This window comes from Hordeum vulgare, chromosome 6H (assembly GCF_904849725.1).
Source record: "Hordeum vulgare subsp. vulgare chromosome 6H, MorexV3_pseudomolecules_assembly, whole genome shotgun sequence".
NCBI lineage: Eukaryota > Viridiplantae > Streptophyta > Magnoliopsida > Poales > Poaceae > Hordeum > Hordeum vulgare.
The window spans coordinates 108,116,831-108,139,222 of NC_058523.1; the positions used below are offsets into that span (position 1 = coordinate 108,116,831).

Below are 22,392 nucleotides of genomic sequence, written 5' to 3' on the forward strand. Positions count from 1 at the left end.
CCCCCAAGGCAAGGCTCCCCCTCTTCCCCCTATATATACAGAGGTTTTAGGGCTGATTTGACACAACTTTGCCACGGCAGCCCGACCACATATCTCCACGGTTTTACCTCTAGATCGCGTTTCTGCGGAGCTCGGGCGGAGCCCTGCTGAGATAAGATCATCACCAACCTCCGGAGCACCGTCACGCTGCCGGAGAACTCATCTACCTCTCCGTATCTCTTGCTGGATCAAGAAGGCCGAGATCATCGTCGAGCTGTGCGTGTGCTGAACGCGGAGGTGTCGTCCGTTCGGCACTAGATCGTGGGACTGATCGCGGGACGGTTCGCGGGGCGGATCGAGGGACGTGAGGACGTTCCACTACATCAACCGCGTTCACTAACACTTCTGCTGTGCGGTCTACAAGGGTACGTAGATCGAACATCCCCTCTCGTAGATGGAAATCACCATGATAGGTTTTCGTGCGCGGAGGAAATTTTTTGTTTCCCATGCGACGTTCCCCAACAACGAAATGGGTCACCGTGTTGGAGTTGCTCTGAACACCCAACTCATCAAGCAATATTTCAACCCACATTACCTAAGTAGTTGCATTTGCTAGGGATTTGTATTCTGCTTCAGTGCTAGAGCGTGAGACAGTTGATTGCTTCTTGGCATTCCATGATATGAGATTAGAGCCAAGAAAAACAGCAAACCCTCTTGTGGATTTTCTATCATCTGGACATCCAGTCCAGTTTGCATAAGAGAAAGCACTTAAAGTGGGTGATGGAGACTTACATATTTTCAACCCTGTTCCAACACTTCCTTCAATATATCTTAAAATCCTTTACTGTTGTTCAGTGTAAGGAATTAGGTGCATGCAAAAACTAACAAGCCTTATTAACAGAAAATGATATATCAGGTTCTCTCAATGTTAGATATTGGAGTGCCCGAACTATGCTTCAGTACCTAGTTCCTTCTTCTGGACTTAGTAACTTTCCCTCATACAATGACAATTTCTCAGTGGTTGGCATGGGTGTACTAGAAGGTTTACAGTCCTTCAATCCTACACGCTTTAGTATATCTGAAGCATACTTTTCTTGGCTGAGAAAAATATCATCTTGCATTTTCTTCACTTCAATGCCTAGAATGTAATGTAACTCTCCCAAGTCTTTTAAAGCAAATCCACTTCTTAAATTTTGTAACAAGGCTGAAGTGTCTTCTTGTGAAGAGCCGGCAACAATTATGTCATCAACATAAATGAACATAAATATGGTCACCTTATCTCTTCAAAAGAGGAACAATGAACTATCCCCTTTGATGGACGGAAACCAAGTTGCTGCAATTTGTGACTCGGCCTTGAACACCAAGCTATGGGTGCCTGTTTTAGACCATATAAGTCTTTGTCCAACCTACATACATGATGTGGCTTGGAATTATCATCAAAACCAGGTGGTTGACACATATAGACCTCTTCCTCGAGAACGCCATGTAAAACGCATTATGTACATCCAGTTGGCGAAGACTCCATCACATGGAAACATCAATAGATAGAACAAGTATGATAATAATAAATTTCAATACTGGACTAAAGGTGTCATCATAATCAATGTCATAGCGTTGTTTTAACCCTTTAGCTGCTAATCTAGCTTTATATCTATCTATTGTGCCATCAACTTTCTTCTTGATTTTGTATACCCACTTACAGTCAATAACATTCCTCCCTCACTTAGGTGGGACTAAATGCCATGTACATTTTTTCAACAAGGCATAATACTCATCATTCATAGCACTTCTCCAACTTTTATCATTTAATGCTTCTTTCAGATTTTCTAGTTCACCGGTTGCAACAAAGTTTGCAACTTTAAAATTATGTTTGTACTTGACCGTACCATCCTTTGGCACCAAAGGTTTGACAATACCTCGTTGTGACCGAGTCACACATGTAGTTGTTGCTGGCTCATGCGAATCAGCAGTCACAGGAGCTCCAACCGGTGCAACAGAAGATCCCCCACCACGTACTGGTATGGGTGAATCCTCCTTGACGACTGGACCTGATGCATGTGGACCACGTGATCATCCAGCCGACCAGGATGAGCTTGCCGCGTCATCATTGTGTCGTCTATGATAGGCCTCACGCTTAGCCGTCTCGCGCCATCTAGCGGATCGTGACCAAGGTGAGGCGGTCCCGAATGAATCCGGCATCGTGTCCCGCGGGGACGGCCTGGCATGTGCATGTGGAGTCGGAGGATCCACCGCGGGTTCTGGCCGGCAGCAGGAGATCCACGTGCTCTTTCTGCACCGGATCTTTCGGGATCATCACCGCCATCGTGTCTCGTGCGTGTAGGCCCAGGCTGTTGTTGCATAAAATCATGAACTTGGACAACATTTTTTCCGCTGTTTTCGTTAGTAGTATCAATATTATGGATATTAGACAAATGATCATCAACACATTTATTTTCCCCGTGATTAGAAGGATTCAAGAGCTACGGGGGTAGAAGAAGAATTTCTGCCCAGAGACGAGCACCAGCATTGGGATGCAGAGTGGCGAACGAAAACACCATTTCATCAAAAACTGAAAGTGCGTTATATCGACTAGAGGGGGTGAATAGGAGATTTTTAGAATTTCATCACTGAGGAAATTCCTCTTGAGGAAATTCCTCGCTGTTGACTAACTTACAGCGGAAATAGTAAAGGATCAGACGTGCAAACAATCACAACAGCAGTATTTCAGAGTGAAGAATGTGAAAACATATTGCATAGTAAGCAGGCACGCAGAATACAGATGATGATTAACTATCGTGAAGAATTTGGGGTTGAGGAAATTTAGAGGAAGTCTTCAGCAAATTCTTCAAACAGTCACAGTGAAAGTCATCAACACACAATACAAGGAAAGTAAAGAGTTGAGGAATTAGAACTCGTTTCTCAGTGAAGACAGTTGTTGATGACCCAGTTCCAACTGGTGTGACAGTTGTACATCTGGTTTGGAGCAGCTTGGTACTGAAACCAAAGGACACCCAGTCCCGGGACACACAGTCCCTACCGTATTCTCCTTGAGCTAAGGACACACAGTCCTCGCCCAACACTCGTGTTAAGTCTTCAGGGCAGACTTCCAAACCCTCACAAACTTGGTCACCCGGCGATCCACAATTGACTGCTGGAAAGCTCTAGACCATGACGCCTAACCGTCTGGAGGATGCACAGTCCTCAAAGGTAAAAGGCTTCAGTCCCACACAGGAACAACTTCTTCAGTGATGCTCAATCACTAGGTTTGATTTGTGGTTTCGGTGGGTGGTGTATTTCCTCACTGATGAATTACTCTCGACGGCTCTGAGGAATTTGGGTTGCTCTTATGACAAGTGTCAGTTTCTAACGGAGCAGCCAACGCGCTAGTGGTTGTGGGGGGTGGCTATTTATAGCCTGGGAGCATCCCGACATGATTTGACACTAATGCCCTTAAATAATATGACCGTTGGAGTGGATAAGACCAGTGACTTGGCGTGGTTATCGAAACGGTCGGAACCCTCAACTGTGAGAGTCCTCATGTCACTCATATTCCTCACTTGAGGCTTTTGATAGGATTAGGCTTGGGTTGAGCATCATGAGGAAATTCATTCCATAGTGTAACTTCGACCCCCTTTAACAGTACGGTGTTCCTATTACTCAAATGCGAAGAAAGTAAAGCAGAAAGTATAAATCTCCATGCTTCAAATTCTTTAGAATGATTTTCTTCAGGAACAACCGGACTTCTCAATATCAGTATCTTCATGAGGAATATCAATTTCATCGCAGATTCCTCGCGATTCATTTCTTCAGCTTCAGACCAATTTCTTCAACTCAAGACATATATTTTTAGGGGTCGATATTCTTCAAATATCTCAAACTCCTTAATGACTTATAGATCCTGTGTACACTCACAAACACATTAGATACTTAACCTATAAGTCTTCAAATCACCAAAATCACTAAGGGGCACTAGATGCACTTACAATCTCCCCCTTTTTGGTGGTTGATGACAATTAGGTTAACTCTTCAACAGGGATTAAAAATATGAAGTGTAAATACTCATTTGAGGAATTTGAAAACAAGATTCGGAGAGACTCCCCCTGAAGATGTGCATATCTTGAGGATTTTGCTTTTCACAGCAAATGCACATTGATGATTTATATCATGGAGATCTCCCCCTTAGTCTTGTAAATCATGCATACATATAACATATCATATGAAGAAAATGAAGATGCATGATGACAAATGGTATCTGACGAATTTCAGCATGCGTGCATTAAAACTTCAGGAATAAGCATGCGAAGAAAAACGTTCAAAAGTGTCAGAGTACCATCGGGCTTAAGTTACAACTCATTACATAAAAACTTCAGAAGAGCCAAGAGTTTGTAACTTAAATATAGTTTATAAGCCCCAAAAATATCCCGCTTGAAGACTAACTCTCGAGTTTCTCCCCCTTTGTCATCAAGTGACAAAAAGGGACAAACTGAGGACTAACGCCCGTGAAGACTTCATTTCTTGGCAGTCGAGGAAGAGCCGTGATGCTTCTTGGGAGTAGTCTTCTTCCTTGGGCCGGTTGCAGTGTCGAGCTGTTCTTCATCAGATTCAGCAGTGCGGAATGAAGAAAAGGAGCTGTCTTCAAGGTCTAGCACTGGAATGGGCCTGAACTTCTTCTTGGGAGGCCACGACCAGTCAAAGTCTCGCTCAAAGTCCATTTCTTCAAGCTCGGTATGAGTCTTCAGATGTGCAAGTGTAGCCCAGGTGCGATCAAAAACCTCATGCATATAGTGATGGTTAATCTTCATAGAGTTCTGTGTTTCAGTGAGGGTTTTTAGAATGGCACCAAACTGGCGTTTGACCCATTTGTGGTTGCAATCCACCTTCTGGTGAAGACTGAGGAGGAGCTCTCTGGTATTCAGCACGCGAGGAGGAACGGGGCTTGCTGGATGAGTCTCAGTATCGTCCCATGAAGAATAAGCTTCTGGCTCTCTGAGCTGGCCATCAAGGGGCCTTCTGCCTTCTTCAATCATAGATTTTCCTTTTCCTTAAATGGGCTCGAAAGTCTTCTTGTTGACTCGGATAGGAGGCATATAACCAACATGGTTTTGACAATCAGCGTGAAAGTTGATGCCTGTCCTTGTCCTGATGAATCTCATGATCCACGGGGCATATATCTTGTGATCAAAGGGGCACATGGCATTGTCAGCCAAAGTCCGCAAGAAGAAATCATGGATATTGATAGGAATACCGTGGATGATGTTGAAGAGGATATTCTTCATGAGGCCTACAACATCTTCTTCATCGTCATGGCCTTTGATCGGTGCGAGCACACTACAAAGGATTCTGTAGACACATCGGGGTGTGTACTTCAGCTCGTGGACGAGGAAGGTTGTTCTTGAAGATTTGCCTGCAGCCAAAGGCTTCATGAGGACTTCCATCATTCCATTTGGTAGCTCACGCTCACCATAAAGCTTCACAGCCCCATCTGAGGGAATTGGTACGGGCAGTTCTCTGAGGAGTTCAGAAGCAGGAGCCTTATAGTGAGTGTTTTCTGACATCCAGTCAAACACCCAAGTGTTGATGTCTTCAGGGTTGCCAGATATGTGAAGAGTGGCATAGAACTGAAGAATAAGCTCGTTGTTCTAATCTGATATGTCTGAGCACATTGGGAGCAAACCTGCATCGTGGAGTACACTGAGGACTGGCTCCAGGCAAGGTATTGCTTCAAGCTCAACATGAGGAATATGCCTGTGCTGGAATATCTTGTTGCGTCCACAGAGCACAGAGGCATAGTAGTTCATCTGAGTCCTTGTCCAAAACTTAAGATGCCTCATTTGAGGCTTGTCATAAGGGTTCTCTCCGATGAAGTACATGCGTTCTTCAAAGAAAATTTATTTCTGAAACTTTGGACGCTTGGAGAATGGCTGACGCTGAACTGGCTGAAGATTTTGCTGAGGAATAGGTGGGATACAACAATTAGGGATGAAAACGGAGCGGAAATGGACGGAACTGAGTGCTATCACATTTGTTTTCATATTGTTTTGCAGAAGTGGAAACGAATACAGAAACCCCGGAAATGAATACGGAAACAAATACCACCGGAAACAGACACGGAGCGAATACAAAACAGATACAGAAATGGAAGTGGGCGTCGACCGGAACTTTAAAACCCCTTGAATCATAGAGTAATACAGACAACAACAAGAATTAATGAATTGCTAACATGCCTACAAAATAATTTGATTATGTTAGCAACATATCCTGGTATTGTATTACTACATGACAATTGTGTATAGGGTCTAGCTGAGTACATATATGATAGTATAAGTTGGGCCTCAAATGATGCATTATGCTCATTGTGTCATTGTGTGTTATTTGATGGTTAGGCTACAAAGCAGCCGTAGGCCTATAGTAAAAATGGGAAATTTCATATTCACGGAAACAGAAAGTTCCATTTCCACATATGTTCCACCGAAAAACACTCTTTTGTTTTTGTTTCCGTTTTCACATTAAAAATTCCATTTCCATTTTCGTTTTGCAAATTTCCATTTCCGCTTTCATATTTCCTTTCCGTTTTCATTTTTCCTCCGAAAAAGCAGAAAGTTTCCACTCCATTTTCATCCCTAACAACAATAGCAGTCTCTGGGTTGAGCACAATGATTGCATTGTCTTGGGCGGGTACATTTTCTTCAGCATTTTCCTTAGGGTGAGGAATTTCATCAGCTGGTGCTTCATGCTGAGGAGATGGTGCTTTGTCTGGCTGAGCTTCAGGCTGAGGAATTTCTGCTTCTTTCTTAGTTGGAGGAGTTGGATCAGCCTGTTCCTCATCTTGAGGAGTCTGCTCAGAGTGTTGAATTTCATCAGCTTGAGGATTTTCAGCTTGTTTTTCCTCAGCTCGTTCTGTGGCAGAAGCAGTTTCATCAGCTGGTGCAGCTGATGCTTGAGCAGTTTCTGTCTGAGGAATAAGAGGTTGAGGACTGTCGTCAATCTGAATTTCCTCATCAGTGTGTTCCTTAGGAGCGACATCCTTCATTTCCTCATCTGCCTTTATAGCTGGGTCATCAATGACGACCATCTCATAGGAAGGGGCGACATTGAGAGGTACCGGGTCCAGAGGAGCAGTTTCTTCAATTTCTTTGAGGCGCTTTGCCTCTGTTTCTTCTACTGCTGAGGAGGCTTTTCTCTTCTTGGCTTCCTTTTCAGCAGCCCTTGTTTTCTTCACGTCTGATGCAGACGGAATTATCTTCTTCACCTGTGAAGATTTTGGTGAAGTTGTTCTCTCTACAGTTTCTTCAACTAGTATTGAAGAACCAGCTAGAACAGAGTCATCAGCCTGCTTTGATGAAGCAGCTGGATTAGGAGCAGTCTCATCAGTGGCAGCAATTTCATCAGTTGGAGTTTCTGTGATGATTTCTTCAATGGCCGGTTCATCAACACAGCACTCTTGGTGTACTTCCTCAGCTTGAGGAGTTTCCTCCTCATGAGGAGATGCATCTGCTGGCTCCTCGATCAAGGGCTGAGGAGTTGGTGCTGGGGGTGCGGTTCTCTTGTTGTAGTCATCAACAGCACTAGTGGCCAGCTTGATGAAATTCCTCTTGAGGTTTTTGCGATCTGACAGCTTGGCATACTTGTCAGTCAATTTCTGCAGCTCTGCCTGTGTTGTCACCAGTGCATCAGGAGTCAGTTTGAGGAGATTCTGCCTGAGGAATTTCTCCTTTTTGATCTTTGCAACCTTTGTCTGCCTGGCCTGCTGCCATTTCCACTTGGCTTCATTTATGAAAGTGGCCACCATGTGGCTGATGCCAGGGGGAAGCTTCAAATCATCAATAGGAGTATTTGGGTCCTCATACCAGATATTGATGTAGTCAAGGAGGACCTTGGGGTCCATGGCCAGAGGAATAGCACTGCCTGATGCTTGAGCTACTCTTTCTTGCTTGTTTCTGATGATGGCTTGCAGGGTTTCATCATCATATTCATCACTCCCCTCTGATGCAGACAGGACTGCGATGATTTTGCTGGGGCTGGGCAGAGGTGCACGTTCAGCAGTTGCCAACGTCTTCACATGAGGTGTTGAAGACTTTGTCTCCGAGCTTGTTGCAGCTGGGAGTGAGGAGCTGGAGCTGGCGGTCGTAGGCTTCACGACTTGCTTCTGTACTGGTTTCTCTTGAGGCTTTGGGGTTGGAGCTGAGGGTTTTGATACTGAGGAGATTGGTGGTGAGGACTTTGGCGCTGATGGTTTTGGTGTTGAAGGTTTTGGTAATGAGGGTTTTGGTGCTGGGGGTTTTGTGACAGAAGCCTGAGCAGACTTCTCTTGAGGCTTTGGAGCCCTTGGCTTTGATGGCGCAGACTGCATTTGAGGAATTTCTGAGCCTGAGGTTTCTGCAGCTGAGGAACTAGCAGCGCCGGAGGCAGCAGCTGGGGATTCATTAAATTTCCTCACTGCAGCTTCTGCCTGCCTCTTGAGCTTGGCCAGATGCTTTTCCTTTTCATCTGGATAGTCATCAATGGTCTTGAGGCTTGAGGGATGTGCTACTTGATGATCCTCAAGTGGGGCCCTTCTGCGAGGAGGCTTCAAAGCGAATTTTTTCGCATATTTGGGAGTCACAAACCTGTACTCCTTCCATTCCTTCGCCCATCGGCGTTCAATCTTCTGCAGCCGTATCTTTCTCTTGGCCATTGTCTCATGTTCATCAGGCGTGCAATAGTCCAAGTAAATGTCCTCAGGGATATCAGCAGTTGTGTTTTTCTCAAGTTTCTTTCCTACCTTCTGTTTTCTGTCTTCCTCCGTTTTCCTCAGTTGAGGATTTTGCTGATGCTTTTGAACTCTTGAGGATTCTGATGAGCCTTGAAGAGTTTCTTCCAAAAACGCTGCAAATGAGTTAATATGATGAGAACCGAGAGATCCATCAGCTGACATGTGTGTACCTATGAACAGAGTATAGTTGCGAGGAATTTGGAGAGGTCATATGCGTTCTCAGATTTGAAGAAAATGAAAGAGTTTGACAGTTTGAGAAATATAACCAGTGGTTGAGGAATTTGCCTAAGCATACTGTTCTTGGGTTCCAGAGTTGTACAGATCCGAAAATTTGCACAATTGAGGAATCTCGTGATAATCTTAGATGCTTAGCATAGTTCATCAATGATTGTGGTGATAGGTAGTGTTTGAGGAATCAAGTGCGCATCGTATCTTGAGGAAGAACAGATTTCACATAGAAGATGTAAAATTTTAGATCTAACTTGCTGTAAAAATGGGATATATTTACCCTGGAAGGTGCGCACGAAGAACACAGAAAGTTGTGTTGGAGAGGCTCTTCGTTCGAGTGTCCAATGCACCCTAACTTGGCGATACAGGACGTCTACGGCGGCGGCGGACAAAGATGGTCCTTCTCCGGCGTGGTTCTGGCGACGAAGAAGTCGAGGCAGTGAAGCTCTTTCTCACCGGCGACGAGACTACCAGCGGTGGCGCTAGGGTTCGGTGGAGTGTGTTGTGGCAGGAGAGCGATGAGGCGAAGAAGAGGATGCCGAGGGGGATAAGGACATATTTATAGCCAAAAGTTGTTGTTGGCGCGAGAATGTCGGACCAAATAGCCCCTGCCTCTACGTCTCCGCAAGACACGTGTAGCTCCCATACGATGCGGTGGAGATAGTGGAGATCGTGGTTATCCGATCGTGGGAAGTGCGGGTTCAGTTACTGTGTCTTTAAAGAAACAATTTTTGAAGATTTGAGGATTTTCGTTACAAAATCATCAGCTGACAAGGATGCAGTGAGGATTTTGAACAAAGTTTCAAGTAGAACGCATATGAAGAATTGATTAGACTGGATAAGTATAGCATAGAAGGAAAGTAGGGTCCGATCACATTCACTTAGCAGAAACATCAACTTGAAGAAATAGCAATAAGTGAATGTTGTTCAGGACTAGAAATCACAGTCTATCTAGTCAAATGAAAGTCATCAAGTGTTTTTGAAGATTTTGTAATATATCATCACAATGAAGAATAGTTGTTTTGAAGAAAAACGCATTGTGAGGAAATTGATCTTTTGAAGAAAATCAACTTGAGGAATTTCACATTGGGCGGTGGCATTACCCACCATATAAGAATGTTGATTACAGACGCCGCGTACAATTGTCGTAGGGCCCTGAGAATCAATTTCTTCGTTAATTTCTTCACATTCAGAGTGACATTCTTCATCAGTTGAAGAAAATCGATTCATCATGTGTTGCACATCTAAGTCATCAACTTTGCATAAGTGTTAGGATGTGTGCATGTTTTTACAAAACATTTGAAGATTCTAAGATATTTAGCTCACACCGCAACTTGCAAAACCTTTTCTCATCCAAGGGCTTAGTGAAGATACCAGTCAGTTGATCATCAGTCTTCACATTGTCAATGAGGATATTGCCCTTGAGGACATGGTCCTGAAGAAAATGATGACGAATCTGGATGTGCTTGGTCTTCGAGTGCTGTACTGGGTTGTATGCAATCTTGATAGCACTCTCATTGTCATAGTAGAGAGGCACATTCTTCATGTTGATGCCGTAGTCTTTGAGGGTTTGCTTCATCCATAGCAATTGAGCACAGCAAGAACCAGCAGCAATGTACTCAGCTTCAGCAGTGGAGAGTGATACGCAGTTCTGCTTCTTTGAGGACCAGCAAACTAGTGATCTTCCGAGGAAATGGCATGTGCCAGAAGTTGACTTGCGATCCACACGGGCACCAGCATAGTCAGAATCAGAATACCCTACCAGATGAAGATTTGAGCCCTTGGGATACCATAATCCTAGTATTGGTGTGTGATCTAAGTATCGAAGAATATGTTTCACAGCCTTATGGTGTTATTCCTTCGGTTTTGCTTGAAAACGTGCACACATGCAAACACTAAGCATTATATCTGGCCTAGATGCACATAGATACAATAAAGAGCCAATCATAGAACGATATACCTGCTGATCGAAATCTTTACCATTTTCGTCAGTGCCGAGGTGGCCGTTGGTAGGCATTGGAGTCTTGGCACCTTTGCATTCGTGCATGTCGAATTTCCTCAGAACATCCTTGACGTATTTCTCCTGTGATATGAAGATTCAATTGCTTTGTTGACGAATTTGAAGACCTAAGAAGAATTTCAGCTCCCCCATCATGGGCATCTGATATTCTTCACTCATCATGTAAGCAAATTCATCACTGTATCGCTTGTCAGTACAGCCAAATATGATATCATCGACATATATTTGACACACAAATAGCTCATTATCATAGGATTTAGTGAAAAGAGTTGGATCGAGTGAACCAGGTTTGAAGCCTTTCTTCATGAGGAATTCCTTCAATGTACCATACCATGCCCGAGGGGCTTGCTTGAGGCCATACAGAGCCTTTTTTAGTCTGAAGACTTTGTCTGGATTCTTTGGATCCTCAAAACCTGGAGGCTGAGCAACATATACTTCTTCCTCAAGCTTACCATTGAGGAATGCACTTTTCACATCCATTTGATATAAGGTGATGTTATGATGATTAGCATAAGCAAGTAATATTCGAATAGCTTCAAGTCTAGCAACAGGTGCAAAAGTTTCATCGAAATCTATTCCTTCAACCTGGGTGTAGCCTTGGGCTACAAGTCGTGCCTTGTTCCTCACCACTTGACCGTCCTGATCTTGCTTGTTTCGGAAAATCCACTTGGTGTCGATGATGTTGTGCTTGCGAGGATCTGGTCATTTGACGAGCTCCCATACGTCATTCAGCTTGAATTGAAGAAGTTCGCCTTGCATAGCTTGGATCCACTCCGGTTCCAGAAAAGCCTCAGCAACTTTTGAGGGTTCTGTGATGGATACAAAGGAAAAGTGCCCACAAAAGTTAACTAAGTGTGAAGCTTTTGAGCGAGTGAGAGGACCTGGCGCGTTGATGTCGTTGAGGATTTTGTCAAGTTCTACTTCATTTGCAATCCTCGGATGAGCTGGTTGAGGATTTTGTCTGGGCTGAGGAAGTGGTGCTGGTGCAATTTCCTCAGGAGCATCTTCTTGGTTTTTATCAGTGATGGGGATCGTTTATTCACCAATTTCCTCAGTGGGAACAATGTCTTCAGTAGGCTTAAGCTTTATTGCTTCCTCAGGAGACATCTTATCTGGATCAGAACGCAATTGCTCTCTTTGCGAGCCATTAGTTTCATCGAACCGCACATCTACAGTCTCAACAACTTTGTTGTGAAAGTTGTTGAAGACTCTGTAAGTGTGCGAGTCCTTTCCATAACCGAGCATAAAACCTTCATGTGCCTTAGGTGCAAATTTTGTGCTATGGTGAGGATCTCTAATCCAGCATTGTGCACCGAAGACTTTGAAATAACTTACATTGGGTTTCTTGTCAGTGACGAGTTCATATGAGGTTTTCTTGAGGAATTTGTGAAGATATACCCTGTTGCTGATATGACATGCAGTGTTGATTGCTTCAGGCCAAAAGCGATGAGGAGTCTGATATTCTTCAAGCATAGTTCTAGCCATTTCAACGAGAGTCATGTTCTTCCTTTCGACGACACCATTCTGCTGAGGAGTATAAGGAGCAGACAATTCGTGGGTAATACCAAGTTCATCAAGATAATCATCAAGACCAGTGTTTTTGAGCTCGGTTCCATTATCAATCCTGATATGTTTGATCTTGATGCCAAAGTTCGTCGAGGCCCTTGAAGAAAATCGTTTGAAGATTTCCTGCACTTCAGTTTTATACACTATGATATGCACCCAAGTGTATCTGGAATAATCATCAACTATGACGAAGCCATATAAAGATGCTGCATTGGTTAGTGTGGCATAGTGAGTAGGTCCAAATAAATCCATATGAAGCAATTCGAATGGACGTGTAGTGGTCATGATGGTTTTAGAGGGATGCTTGGATCTGGTCATTTTCCCAGATTCACAAGCACCGCAGAGATGATCCTTGAGGAATTTGACTGATTCGATGCCGATGACATGCTTCTTCTTCGCGAGCGTGTGCAAATTCCTCATGCCTGCATGACCTAGTCTTCGGTGCCACAGCCATCCTTCTGTGGTTTTTGCTAGTAAGCAAGTGGCTGGTTGACGACCCATAGAGAAATCAACAATGTACAAATCCCCTCTTCTTACACCTTCGAAGACTTTGGATCTGTCAGATTCCATGATGACTACACATCTAAATCTACCAAAGATAACAATCATATCAAGATCACAAAGCATCGAGACTGACATAAGGTTAAAACCAAGGGATTCAACAAGCATCACTTTGTCCAAGGCCATTCCTGCAGTTAGTTCCAACATATCGAGCAAATACTTCACGACATTGATTTTTGAACAGTTTATAGTTGGAATCAAATGACTCATCCGAGGAATAGGATAATTCACATGAAAAGCCAGTTAGATTAGATGGATCAAAAGGAGGCCCAGTAGCAGCAACCCATGAGGTTTTGGGATACTGCTCAGGTTTCCAATAAGATCCATCAGCATTTAATTTCCTCTCAAAGGCAATTCCTTCTTTCCTCGGGTTCCTGTTCAAGATCTGCTTTTTGAGCACATCACAAAGGGTTTGATGTATTTTGAGGCTTTTGTACATGCCTGTCACGTACAATTCCTTCAACCCTGCATTTTCATCAGTAACATTTGTGTTTTCCTCAAGTGAGGAAATAGACACAACAGGTGCAGTTGAAGAATTTGTAGCAATGGTAGCATTTGATGATTCTGGTGAGGAATTAGGAGTTTCGCGTTCAATGCATTTAAGACATGGAGGAATAAATTCAACTTGACTAGCGTTGATCTGTTGAGCTAGTAATGAATCATTTTCCATACGAAGATCATCATGAGACATCCTCAGCTTCTCAAGATCAAGCTTCCTTTGAAGAAATTCATAGGAAAGCTTCTCATGATCAGTGAGGAGTGTATCATAACGATCCTGAAGATTATCAAATCTAGACTGAAGACTTTTCATGTCATCAATGAGGATTTGGGTAAGGTTCATTTCATCATTCAACAGATCATCACTTTTGTCTAGCAGTTTCTGAAGCTTTTCCAGAGCAGTTTGTTGTTTAGTGGCAATGATAGCAAGTTTACTGTAACTGGCTTCTTATAATCATTAGGTTCAGAGTCACTTGAATCAGAGGAGGAGGCATTATTTGATACCTTTGAACCTTTTGCCATAAAGCAATAGGTTGGAGCGAAGTCATCAGCATAGTCATCAATATGGATGGTGCAATCATTTTCTTCAAGATTGAAGATTGACTTGCTGACGAAAGTGGTTGCTAGTGCAAGACTAGCCTGTCCAGATTCTGAGTCTTCTCCAGAACCCTCTTCTTCATCACATTCCTCTGATTCTGCTTCGGAGTCCATTTCCTTGCCAATAAGTGCCCGAGCCTTTCTGAAACTAGTCTTCTTTTGTGATGAGGGCTTTGAAGATGAGGATTTTGAAGATTTCTTCTTCTTCTTCGAGTCATCGGAACTGTCATCCTTGTATTTCTTCTTCTTTGATTCCTTTCCCCAACGGGGACAATCAGCAATGTAATGACCTGATTTCTTGCACTTGTGACAGGTTCGTTTCTTGTAGTCCTCAGATGAAGATTCTGATTTCCTCATGTCTCTTCTTGAAGATTTACCAAACTGACCACGTCGTGTAAATCTCTGGAATTTCCTCACGAGCATTGCAAGCTCCTGTCCGAATTCTTCAGGGTCACAAATGTTGTCATCTGTGTCTTCTTCTTCAGATGAGGAAATTGCTCAAGCCTTCAGTGCACGTGGTCTGGAATAGCTTTGTCCATATAGATCTCTCTTTTCTTCTAGCTGGAATTCATGAGTATTTAGCCTTTCAAGTATATCAGCTCGATCCAGCATCTTGTAGTCTGGTCTTTCTTGAATCATCAGAACTAAAGTGTCAAATGAAGAATCCAAAGATCTCAGCAGTTTCTTCACAACTTCGTGATCAGTGATGTCTCGAGCTCCCAGTGCTTGCAGTTCATTTGATATGTCAGTGAGGCGATCAAAGGTGTCTTGGCAGCTTTCATTGTCATGTCTCTTGAAGCGATTGAAGAGATTGCGAAGAATATCAACACGAGAGTCACGCTGGGTTGATACTCCTTCATTTACCTTGCACAGTCTCTCCCAGATCAGTGTTGCAGAGCCCAAAGCACTTACTCTTCCAAACTGGCCTGGGCTCAGATGGCCACAGATGATGTTCTTCGCTTGAGAATCGAGTTGCTTGAATTTCTTCACATCAGCTGCAGTGACACTGGCAGAGATAATGGGGACACCATTTTCCACAATATACCAGAGATCATTATCAATAGCTTGTAAATGCATTTGCATTTTGTTCTTCTAGAAGGGAAAGTTCTTTCCTTCGTAGGTAGGACATGCTGCAGTCACCTTAAACATGCGTGCAGTCGACATAACTAAAACTCCAGGTGGTTAAACCAAAATCACACAGAACAAGGGAGTACCTTGCTCTGATACCAATTGAAAATGCGTTATATCGACTAGAGGGGGGTGAATGGGAGATTTTTAGAATTTCATCACTGAGGAAATTCCTGTTGAGGAAATTCCTCACTGATGACTAACTTACAGCGGAAACAGTAAAGGATCAGACGTGCATACGATCACAAGAGCAGTATTTCAGAGTGAAGAATGTGAAAACAGATTGCACAATAAGCAGGCACACAGAATACAGATGATGATTAACTATCGTGAAGAATTTGGGGTTGAGGAAATTCAGAGAAAGTCTTCAGCAAATTCTTCAAACAATCACAGTGAAAGTCATCAACACACAATACAAGGAAAGTAAAGAGTTGAGGAATTAGAACATGTTTCTCAGTGAAGACAGTTGTTGATGACCCAGTTCCAACTGCTGTGACAGTTGTACATCTGGTTTGGAGCGGCTTGGTATTGAAACCAAAGGACACCTAGTCCCGGGACACACAGTCCCTACCGTATTCTCCTTGAGCTAAGGACACACAGTCCTCGCCCAACACTCGTGGTAAGTCTTCAGGGCAGACTTCCAAACCCTCACAAACTTGGTCACCCGGCGATCCACAATTGACTGCTGGAAAGCTCTAGACCATGACGCCTAACCGTCTGGAGGATGCATAGTCCTCAAAGGTAAAAGGCTTCAGTTCCACACAGGAACAACTTCTTCACTGATGCTCAATCACTAGGTTTGGTTTGTGGTTTCGGTGGGTGGTGTATTTTCTCACTGATGAATTACTCTCGAAGGCTCTGAGGAATTTGGGTTGCTCTTATGACAAGTTTCAGTTTCTAACGGAGCAGCCAACGCGCTAGTGGTTGTGGGGGTGGCTATTTATAGCCTGGGAGCATCCCGACATGATTTGACACTAATGCCCTTAAATAATATGACCGTTGGAGTGGATAAGACCAGTGACTTGGCGTGGTTATCGAAACGGTCGGAACCCTCAACTATGAGAGTCCTCATGTCACTCATATTCCTCACTTGAGGCTTTTGATAGGATTAGGCTTGGGTTGAGCATCATGAGGAAATTCATTCCATAGTGTAACTTCGACCCCCTTTAACAGTATGGTGTTCCTATTACTCAAATGCGAAGAAAGTAAAGCAGAAAGTATAAATCTTCATGCTTCAAATTCTTCAGAATGATTTTCTTCAGGAACAACTGGACTTCTCAATATCAGTATCTTCATGAGGAATATCAATTTCATCGCAGATTCCTTGCGATTCATTTCTTCAGCTTCAGACCAATTTCTTCAACTGAAGACATATATTTTTAGGGGTCGATATTCTTCAAATATCTCAAACTCCTCAATGACTTATAGATCCTGTGTATACTCACAAACACATTAGATACTTAACCTATAAGTCTTCAAACCACCAAAATCACTAAGGGGCACTAGATGCACTTACAAAAACAACATCCCTAGAGAAGTACACCCGTCCGGTAGAAATATCTAGACACTTGAAACATTTGTGAAGATGGCTATAGCCTAGAAATGCACATTGCTTTGATGGAACTGAAGCTTGTGATTGTTGTAAGGACGCAGGTTCGGCCAGCAAGTGCATCCAAAGATCTGAAGTGATGAGTAGTTGGTTTCTCATGAAATAGTTTTTCGAGGGGGGTTCAAAATTGATAAATTTGCTTGGTAAGCGATTTATGAGATAGATGACTGCAATGAAAACCTCATCCCAAAACTTGAGAGGCATGCACGCTTGTGCAAGAAGAGAGAGCCCAACCTCGACAATATGTCGATGTTTACGTTCGGCCGACCCATTTTGCTGATGTGCATGGGGACATGAGACATGGTGTGATATGTCAATTCTTGTAAAGAAAGAATTCAACTTTTCATATTCCCCTCCCCAATCTGTTTGGAGAGCACGAATTTTGCGATCGACTTGTCGTTCAACAAGATTTTGGAAGTCATGGAATTTTTGAAAAACTTCTGACTTGTGTTTGATTAGGTAGATCCATGTGAACTTGCTCAAATCAACTATGAAGCTCAAATAGTATCTTTTTTGTACCAACGGGTTCAACAACTTGTCCCCACACATAAAAAATGAGTTCCAAAGGAAACTTTGATTCACTAAAAGACTTTGGATAGGGAAATTGATGACTTTTGCCCTTTTGACAACAGTCAAAAAAGACTGATTATTCACTAACTTAACACATGAAAATTCATTTTGACTAATTATTTTGCTAACAATGGTGGACGAAGGATGTCCTAGACACCCGTGCCACTTATCCGAGGACAGTGTTACACTGGGCACTTGCTTCTTGGCGTCTCCTCCCATGTGTTTTACAGGGTATAGGCTTCTCCTACCCCTGCCTTGTAGAAGGATTTTCCTCGTTCCCCAATCCTTTAAAAGAAAAGAATAAGGGTGAATTTCAACAAAGGTGTTGTTGTCAATAGCAAGTTGACTTGCTGAAATTAAGCTCTTATCAGCCTTCGGTGCATGAAGAACATTGTTGAGAAGAAAAATCACGTTCAAGGGTATAAATATGAGATTGACCAATATGTGCTATAGCAATACCTCATCCACTTGCGGTGTCGACTTGTTCATCGCCAGTGTACCGATCTCGGACTATAAGATTCTCTAGGTCCCGTGTGATGTGGTCCGTTGCACCACTATCCAGGTACGAGTTGGTGTCAACCCCATATTGAGGAGCCACCATGTTCGCTGAGCATTGCTCCTCTCCTCCTTTGTAGGAAGAGTCATACCGTTTGCAACACTCCCATGCCGGATGTCCAAGCTTGCCGCAAATCTGACAGTGCGGCTTGGCAGAGGAATTGTTGGTGTAGTTCCTTTCTCCACCGCCGTTGTTGTCCCCCCCCCCCCCGGTTTCCGTGATTAGGCGGGTTGGGAGACTTGGGAAAGTTGCCTTGAGCGCGATCACCACAACCAGGTGGTTTGTTGGGGAAGTTATGACCATGATCACCACCGCCGTTGTTGTTCTTGTTGAAGCGGTCGCGGGTCATGGAGTCGGCAGATGATTGGGATGATCCACGTCGTAGGCTCATACGAGTCTCAAAGCTCAGCAATTGTGAGTACAGCTTCAGAACCGTGACCGGCTCGACCCTGGAGCACATGGCCGAGACCACTCGGTCAAACTTCTCATCAAGTCCGGCAAGGATGTGGGAGACGATTTCCTCCTGATCAACTTTCTTTCTTAAAGCCATTAATACATCACACAAGATTCTGATCTTACCATCATACTCGGTGATGCTTATGTTGACTTTCTGAAGATTCACCAATGCGATCTGGACGTTGACGGTCCTCACACGCATGTGTGAGGCCATCATCCCTTGAACGGTGTTCCACAACTCTTCTACGTTGTGGCAAGCCACCGCGTGCATCGCCGTCTCGCGCGGTAACGAGGTCAGTAGGTAGGAGAATACTTGTTGATCCCATGCATACCACATAGCAAACTTCGGGTTCGGAGCCTTGGACGTGGTTTTGCCATCACTGGCGGTGACCTCAATGGTCATGGGTGGCACCGCCTGCTCGACATCGAGGAACTCCAACATCTGAGCCCTCCTGATCGCCGACAACACGGTCACGCGCCATAGTGCCTCGTTCCATCTCGTAAGCTTGTCTGTTGTGGCATGCACAAATGGAGAGGAGGGGAAGGAAGTGGAAGAGCTTGCCATGGATGATTTCGAGGCCAGCTCTGATTACCATGAAAGAATTGGTGGAAGCGTATGCACCATTAGTAGGGACGCATGCGTGTTATATAAGATCAACAATGTGCAAGATATGGCAGGTTGTTACAAGTCTTGACCCCTACTCCAAGCTATACAATAGATAAGATCATATCATGCCAACAACCTGCCAGGGTTAAACACACCATGCACGCCTACTCCTATCATGATAGCCATCATGTTACAACTTAATGTTGGGGAACGTCGCATGGGAAAAAAAAATTCCTACGCTCATCAAGATAAATCTATGGAGATCAACATCTACGTGAAGGGGGAGTGCATCTACATACCCATGTAGATCGCTAAGTGGAAGCATATATAACGCGGTTGATGTAGTCGAACGTCTTCGCGATCCAATCACGATCCATCCCACGATCCCATCACAGTCCATCCCGATCTAGTGTCGAAAGGATGGCACCTCTGGGTTTAGCACACGTATAGCTCGATGACGTTCTCCACCTCCTTGATCCAGCAAGCGAGGGTGGAGAGGTAGATGAGTTCTCTGACAGCACAATGGCATGACGACGGTGGTAGTGGAGCTATTCCGGCAGGGCTTCACCAAGCAATACCGAAACCGATCTAGTGGAGAAAACTGATCTATAGGGAGAGGGAGAGGGTGCGTCGTGGCTTGTGTTGTGGCTGCCCTCTCTCCACTCCAATATATATAGGAGGAAGGGACGAGGGGTGGCTCCCTAGGGTTCCCCTAGGGCCGATGGCCAAGAGGTGTCCACTACCTACAAGGGAGGTGGGGTGCACCCTTAGGGACGAGTACCTCTCCTCTAGGACTCCTCCCACCTACCACCATTGGGGCGCATGGACCCTTGGGGTTTGCTGCCCAGCCCACCAAGGGCTGATCCGCCACCTCCTTAGCCCATGTGCCCCCCCCCCCCGGGAAGGGTGGGCACCTCCCGGTGGACCCCCGAAACCCTTTCGGCACTCCGGTGTATTAGCGGGAACGCCCGAAACCTTTCCGGAACCCGAATAACTCTTTCCTATATATCAACCTTTGGTCACCATCATTCATAACTCAACAATACCAAATCATCACTGAACCTTAAGTGTGCAGACCCTGTGGGTTCGAGAACTATGCAGACATGACCTGAGACACTCTCCGGCCAATAACCAATAGCGGGACCTGGATGCCCATATTGGCTCCCACATATTCTACGAAGATCTTTATCGGTCAAACCACGATGTCAAGGATTCAATCAATCTCGTATATTGTTCTCTTTGTCCATCGATATGTTACTTGCCCGAGATTCGTTCGTCGGTATCTCCATACCTAGTTCAATCTCGTTACCAGCAAGTCTCTTTACTCGTTATGTAATACAAGATCCCATGACTAACTCCTTAGTCACATTGCTTGCAAGCTCATTGTGATGTTGTATTACCGAGTGGGCCTAGAGATACATGTCTGTCATAAGAGTGACAAATCCCGGTCTCAATTCACACAAACCCAACACACACCTTCAGAGATACGTGTAGAGAACCTTTATAGCCATCCATTTACATTGTAATGTTTGATACACACAAGGCATTTCTCCAGTGCCCGGGAGTTGCATGATCTCATGGTCATAGAAATAGATACTTGACATGTAGAAAATTGTAGCAATAAACTGACACGATCACATGCTACGTTCATAGCTTGGGTATTGTCCATCACATCATTCTCCCAATGATGTGATCCCGTTATCAAATGACAACTCATTTCTTTGGTCAAAAAACCTTTACCATATTTGATCAACGAGCTAGTCCTTAGAGGCTCACTAGGGACAGTGTGTTGTCTATGTATCCACACATGTATTTGAGTTTCCAATCAATACAATTCTAGCATGGATAATAGACGATTATCATGAACAAGGAAATATAATAATAACTAATTTATTATTGCCTCTAGGGCATATTTCCAACACTTAAGCCTATAGTTTAACAATGTTAAATTTGCAGGTTGAGGTGATTATCTCATGGTGAAAAGGGCATGTAAGTTTGTAGACTCGGTATGTAACCAGCCCTCCTGTAGGTTTCACATTTCCGGACGCCGAGACGGTGTGTGAATTTGTGTTGGATTTACATGATTAGACAACTGTAGAAAACTTAATGGAGAGATGATGTTTGTTAACTAAGAATGGACAAGAATATCCATCGAGATCCTTAGACACATCGCAACCATCGCTTGCCATTGTTTCAAAAAATTGGCACAAATTTGTATCTTTTGTCTTGACATTCTATGGGCCAAAGTGGAAAACATCATTGGGTGGACTGGTGCACTCTTGTCCTGCCTTGCTTCATAGGTTGGCCATGTCTTCCTAATTTGTATTTGCACATGATTGTCAAGGGTAAATAGATTTAAAAGAAGTGTACTTTTCACTCCAATTGTATCCAATGGATCCATAACCCCCTCGATTAGAATTTGGTATGATCTCAACCCCAAACATGTGTCAAAACCGGGTTAATGAACCTATGAGTGGTTTAATATCACATCAAAAGTGTTTTTTGATTAGGTGTTGATCTGTCTATTACGTGGCATCGCTCCTGCAGGCGCAACATGGGAGGCTCCCAACCCTAGCCACCGCAGGCCTTCCCCCTCCTCCCCATCTCCCTCGTCGCCTCCGAAGGGCGCTGTCAGCTCGTCGCGCAACCGATGGTAAAGGTGGCAGCGAGGATCTACCCGGTTTGCTCCTGCTAGTGACGAAGGGTCAGGCTCCAAGGTGGCGGCCTCGATCGTGAGGACGACATCCTTCTTGTGGCGGGAGGGGCCCACCGTGCGGTTGGTTTTGGCCTTGGCTACATGGGCAGCGAGGGCACAGAGAATGTGCTCATAGGGGGTCCCCGTACTTCCCCATGGCCAGATGCAAAGACAGTCACGTGATGCTAGTTCGATCTTCGACGAGCTTCTCTTCATGGGATATGGCGATTAACATGGTGGGAGTTGGACTCGGAGTTCTGTCCATGGGAAACCATTGGTTGCCGGTGGCGGACACGACATCGGCGGTGTTGCGGGCGCTAGATCACCTCTTGGAGGCGATGTTGAGGTACATCTCCCCCACTCCCTTCTTCCACCTTGCCAGGGTGAAAACCCCAAGTCCTTGGAATTGGGCGACGGCGGTGCAACAGTTTCATTTCCATCTTTGTGGCGTCCACTTGGGTGATGGGTTGGAGCGTGTGGTGCAGAGAGCTCACATGGTTCCTGGAGGCGGTTTGGTTGTGTCTTCGGTGGCGATGGGACCAGTGGCGGATGTTGGGATCTATGTAGGTG

General features: G+C 44.4%; 1 non-coding gene across 1 annotated transcript; it reads right to left on the reverse strand.

The window, feature by feature from the left end:
• Positions 1-18,460: 18,460 nt before the first annotated feature.
• LOC123406621 lies at positions 18,461-18,599 on the reverse strand. The gene has a single exon (XR_006612285.1). It is a non-coding gene; the product is annotated as a small nucleolar RNA Z247 (small nucleolar RNA).
• Positions 18,600-22,392: the final 3,793 nt, after the last annotated feature.